Here is a 5,000-nt window from a genome sequence, read left to right on the forward strand (position 1 = left end):
CCGCGCGCGCGCGGAGTTGGATCGGCCTTACTTGGTCCGATCCGTCGCCATCGCATGTTGCGTGGGCTCGGTCCCATCTCGGTGAAATCTTGGGCCGCTTTGGTGCGTCCCTGTGGGTTCCTTTGTCGGTTTTGCGGGCTCGGCGCCGGGCCTTCCGCGCCGGTCCGTCGGCTCGCTCGGACGGACCGTGCGCAGGTGGTCCCCGACGGAGCCGGCACGCTCCTTCCGCTGGCGCGGCGCTCGGTCTATGCCTCCGGCCGGCCATCGCGGCGGCCGTGCGCGGCGCTTCGGTTCGGTCGGCCGGTCGTCCCGTCCCTCACGAAGTTCCTGCGGCCGCGCGTGCGTGGAGCGGGATCGGCCTTACTTGGTCGGATCCGTCGCCCTCGCCTGTTGCGGGGGCTCGGTCCCGTCCCGTTCGGTGAAAGCTTTGCCCGCCCTGGTGCGTCCCCGTGGGTTCCTTTGTCGGTTTTGCGGCCTTGGCGGCGGGCCTTCCGTGTCGGCCCGTCGTCTCGCTCGGACGTGCCGCGCGCAGTTGGTCCCCGACGGAGCCGGCACGCTCTTCCTCTGGTGCGGCGTGCGGTCGCAGCCTCCGGCCGGCCCGCTGCGCGTCCGTGCGCGGCGCTTCGGATCGGTCGGCCCGTCGTCTGGGTCCCTTACGAAGTTTTGCGCGACCGCTCCTTTGTCGCCGGTCCCCTGTTAGGGCTGACCGAGCCCTCCGTTCGCCCCCTGGCCCGTCGCATGGGCCCCCGGCGCCTCCGCGGCGCCCCACCGAAAACTGTCACGACGCGCATCCAGCGCCGACGAGGTCGCAGGTTACGTGCGGCAGCCGGGGGGCTAGGCCGAGCGGCGGCGGGCCCGCCCACGGACGGGCGCGGGGAGGAGCGCAGCCGGCACGCGGCGCGGAGCGGCGGCGGCATGCCGCCGGGCGGCCGTCGGCTCAACCGTGCCCGAGTCCCGCGGGCACCGCGTCGCCCGGCCGGCGCGAGCGGCGGCGGGCCCGCCCGCGGACGGGCGCGGGGAGGAGCGCAGCCGGCACGCGGCGCGGAGCGGCGGCGGCATGCCGCCGGGCGGCCGACGGCTCAACCATGCCCGAGTCCCGCGGGCACCGCGTCGCCCGGCCGGCGCGAGCGGCGGCGGGCCCGCCCGCGGACGGGCGCGGGGAGGAGCGCAGCCGGCACGCGGCGCGGAGCGGCGGCGGCATGCCGCCGGGCGGCCGACGGCTCAACCATGCCCGAGTCCCGCGGGCACCGCGTCGCCCGGCCGGCGCGAGCGCACGAGGGCGGGAGGCAACCGGGCGGCGCCTGCGGAACCGGATGCGACGGCCGGCGCCGCACGGCCCCGACGGGTCCGCACCGAAGACCAGCGCGGTGCGGATCGACCGCTGATGAGGTCAGAGGTTACGTGCGGCAGCCGGCCGGCTGGCCCGAGCGGCGGCCGGCACGCGACGCGGATCGAGCGGCCCCGACGGCTTGCAGCCGGGCGGCCGACGGCTAGGCCGTACCGGAGTCCCGCGGTCGTTCGGGCGAAGGGGCGCATGCTGCGGGAAAGGCCTGCGGCGGCGAACCGTCCGCCCGGCCGGCCAAGCCTTCCGCGGCGGCGCGCACGTGGCGGCGCGGCCGAGATGACCGAGCGAAGCCCCGGCGATGGGCGGCGCGCACGTGTCCGTGCGGCCGAGATGACCGAGCGAAGCCCGGGCGGCGCCCGCCGTGCGCCCTGCCGGATCGCGCCTTCCGCCGGCGCGCAACGCCGGTCCCGCGTTCCGGCCGCGGGAGAGGCCTGCGTCGGCGAACCGTCCGCCCCGCCGGCCGAACCTTCCGCGGCTGCGCGCACGTGTCCGTGCGGCCGAGATGACCGAGCGAAGCCCCGGCGACGGGCGGCGCCCGCCGTGCGCCCCGGCGGATTGCGCGGCCCGCCGGCGCGCAACGCCGGGCCCACGTTCCGGCTGCGGGAAAGGCCTGCGGCGGCGAACCGTCCGCCCCGCCGGCCGAACCTTGCGCGGCGGCGCTTACGTGTCCGTGCGGCAGAGATGACCGAGCAAGCTCCGGCGATGGGCGGCGCCCTCCGTGCGCCCCGCCGGATCGCCTGCGAGCGGCGAGCGTCCGGGCGGGCCCCTTTCGCAACTTCCCTCGGTACTCTAAACACCCCTTGCCTCTCGGTCTTCCCCCCGACCCTCTCGGTATTTGCTCGGATATGTGCATGCATCGTCCCTCGTCGCCTTCGGTTATCCTCCCCGGGGTGGGCTTTGCGCCGACGCGCCAACGGGGTGGTAGGGGGGCTGCAGCCGCGGCCGCCGCGTTTCGCCATCCGCGCGTGCGCCGCCGGATCCGAGTGGAGGTCGCGGGCGACTCGTCGATGCTTGTACTAGGGGCGCATGCCGGCAGCCCCCCGCGGGGTGCGGGACCCCCGATCGGCGTGCGAGGGACGGGCGTCCGGGCGGGCCCCGTTTCCAACTTCCCTCGGAACATTAAAACCCCCCGACCCCCTCGGTCTTCGCTCCGGCCCTATCGCTATTGCTCGGATATGTGCATCCACCGTCCCTCGTTGCCTTCGGTTATCTACCCCAGGGTGGGCCTTGCGCCGATGCCCCGATGGGGTGGCAGGGGTGGGGCTGCCGCGGCCGGCGCGTTTCGGCATCCGCGCTTGGGGGCTCGGACCCGAGTGGAGGTCGCGGGCGGCTCGTCGATGCCTGCACCGGGAGCGCATGCCGGCAGCCCCCCGCGGGGCGCCGGACCCCCGATCGGCGTGCGATGGACGGGGGGAGGGGCGGGCCCGGTTTGCAAATTCCCTCGGTACTTTAAAATCTCACGGCCCTGTCGGTGCTCCCTCCGGCCCTATCGCCACTGCTCGGATATGTGCATCCACCGTCCCTCGTTGCCTTCGGTTATCTACCCCGCGGTGGGCTTTGCGCCGATGCCCCGATGGGGTGGCAGGGGGGCACGCTCTAGGCCGTGCCACGGGGCGCGGGCGCCGGCGCCGTACGTCCCTCGCGGCGGCCGTGAGCGGCACCTCGGCTTGCTCGGTCTGTCCTCCCGGGACGCGCGACCCGTGCGACCGGGACGCGCATCCCGTGCGACCGGGACGCGTGTCCGGGCCGTTCCCGTTTGCAACGCTCCTCGGTACTTTGGAACGCTTGGGGTGGGCTTTGGGCGGATGCCCCGCCGGGGTGGTAGGGAGGGGGGGCGGCTGCTGCCGCGGCGGGACTTCCGCTCCACTCCGCACAAGTCCGTCGCCTCGCGGCGGGCGCGCCCGGCACCGTTCGTCCCCGAGGGAGCCGGCACGCGCCCGCCGAGGCCCCGGCGCATGGGCGCCGCCGCCGGCCGTCCGCGCGGCGGCCGTGCGCCGGCTTCCTCCGTCGGCCCTCCCGGGATGCGCGACCCGTGCGACCGGGACGCGCATCCCGTGAGACCGGGATGCGTGTCCGGGCCGTTCCCGTTTGCAACGCTCCTCGGTACTTTGGAACGCTTGGGGTGGGCCTTGGGCGGATGCCCCGCCGGGGTGGTAGGGAGGGGGGGCTGCTGCTGCCGCGGCGGGACTTCCGCTCCACTCCGCACAAGTCCGTCGCCTCGCGGCGGGCGCGCCCGGCACCGTTCGTCCCCGAGGGAGCCGGCACGCGCCCGCCGAGGCCCCGGCGCATGGGCGCCGCCGCCGGCCGTCCGCGCGGCGGCCGTGCGCCGGCTTCCTCCGTCGGCCCTCCCGGGATGCGCGACCCGTGCGACCGGGACGCGCATCCCGTGAGACCGGGACGCGTGTCCGGGCCGTTCCCGTTTGCAACGCTCCTCGGTACTTTGGAACGCTTGGGGTGGGCCTTGGGCGGATGCCCCGCCGGGGTGGTAGGGAGGGGGGGCTGCTGCTGCCGCGGCGGGACTTCCGCTCCACTCCGCACAAGTCCGTCGCCTCGCGGCGGGCGGGCCCGGCACCGTTCGTCCCCGAGGGAGCCGGCCCGCGCCCGCCGAGGCCCCGGCGCATGGGCGCCCCCGCCGGCCGTCCGCGCGGCGGCCGTGCGCCGGCTTCCTCCGTCGGCCCTCCCGGGACGCGCGACCCGTGCGACCGGGACGCGCATCCCGTGCGACCGGGACGCGTGTCCGGGCGGTTCCCGTTTGCAACGCTCCTCGGTACTTTGGAACGCTTGGGGTGGGCTTTGGGCGGATGCCCCGTCGGGGTGGTAGGGAGGGGGGGCTGGCGCCGCCGCGGCGGGCCTTCCGCCCCCCTCCGCACAAGTCCGTTGCCTCGCGGCGGTCGTGCCCGGCACCGTTCGTCCCCGACGGAGCCGTCGCGCGCCCGACGACTTTCCGGCGCACGGGCGCCGCCGCCGGCCGTCCGTGCGCGGCGGCCGTGCGCCACTTCGGCTTCGTCCGTCGGCCCTCCCGGGACGCGCGACCCGTGCGACCGGGACGCGCATCCCGTGCGACCGGGTCGCGTGTCTGGGCCGTTCCCGTTTGCAACGCTCCTCGGTACTTTGGAACGCTTGGGGTGGGCTTTGGGCGGATGCCCCGCCGGGGTGGTAGGGAGGGGGGGTCTGCTGCCGCCGCGGCGGGCCTTCCACTCCACTCCGCACAGGACCGTTGCCTCGCGGCGGACTTGCCCGGCACATTTCGTCCCCGACGGAGCCGGCACGCGCCTGCCGACTTCCCGGCGCACGGGCGCTGCCTTCGGCCGTCCGTGCCCGGCGGCCGTGCGCCACTTCGGCTCCCTCCATCGGCCCTCCCGGGAAGCGCGTCCCGGACGTTCCGGATGCGCACCCCGTGCGACCGGGACTCGCGTCCGGGCCGTTTCCGTGTGCAATGCTCCTCGATTCGCTGGAGCCCTTGGGGTGGGCCTTCGGAGGATGCCCCGCTGGGGAGGTAAGGGGGTGTGTCCTGCCTGGGCGGGCCTTCCGCCCGAGCCCGTCGCCCAGCGCGGATGGTCGCGCCGCGCGGGCGGGCGCGCCGCGCGTGCGCGGGGCCGTTGGCCGGTGACGCGCAAGGACGGGCGCGCTGGGCCGATCGGCCGCTCGGGCGCGC

The sequence above is a fragment of the Phoenix dactylifera genome, chromosome 10 (assembly GCF_051530095.1).
Source record: "Phoenix dactylifera cultivar Ajwa chromosome 10, Ajwa_hap1_PhDact_Kaust_v1.1, whole genome shotgun sequence".
Classification (NCBI taxonomy): domain Eukaryota; kingdom Viridiplantae; phylum Streptophyta; class Magnoliopsida; order Arecales; family Arecaceae; genus Phoenix; species Phoenix dactylifera.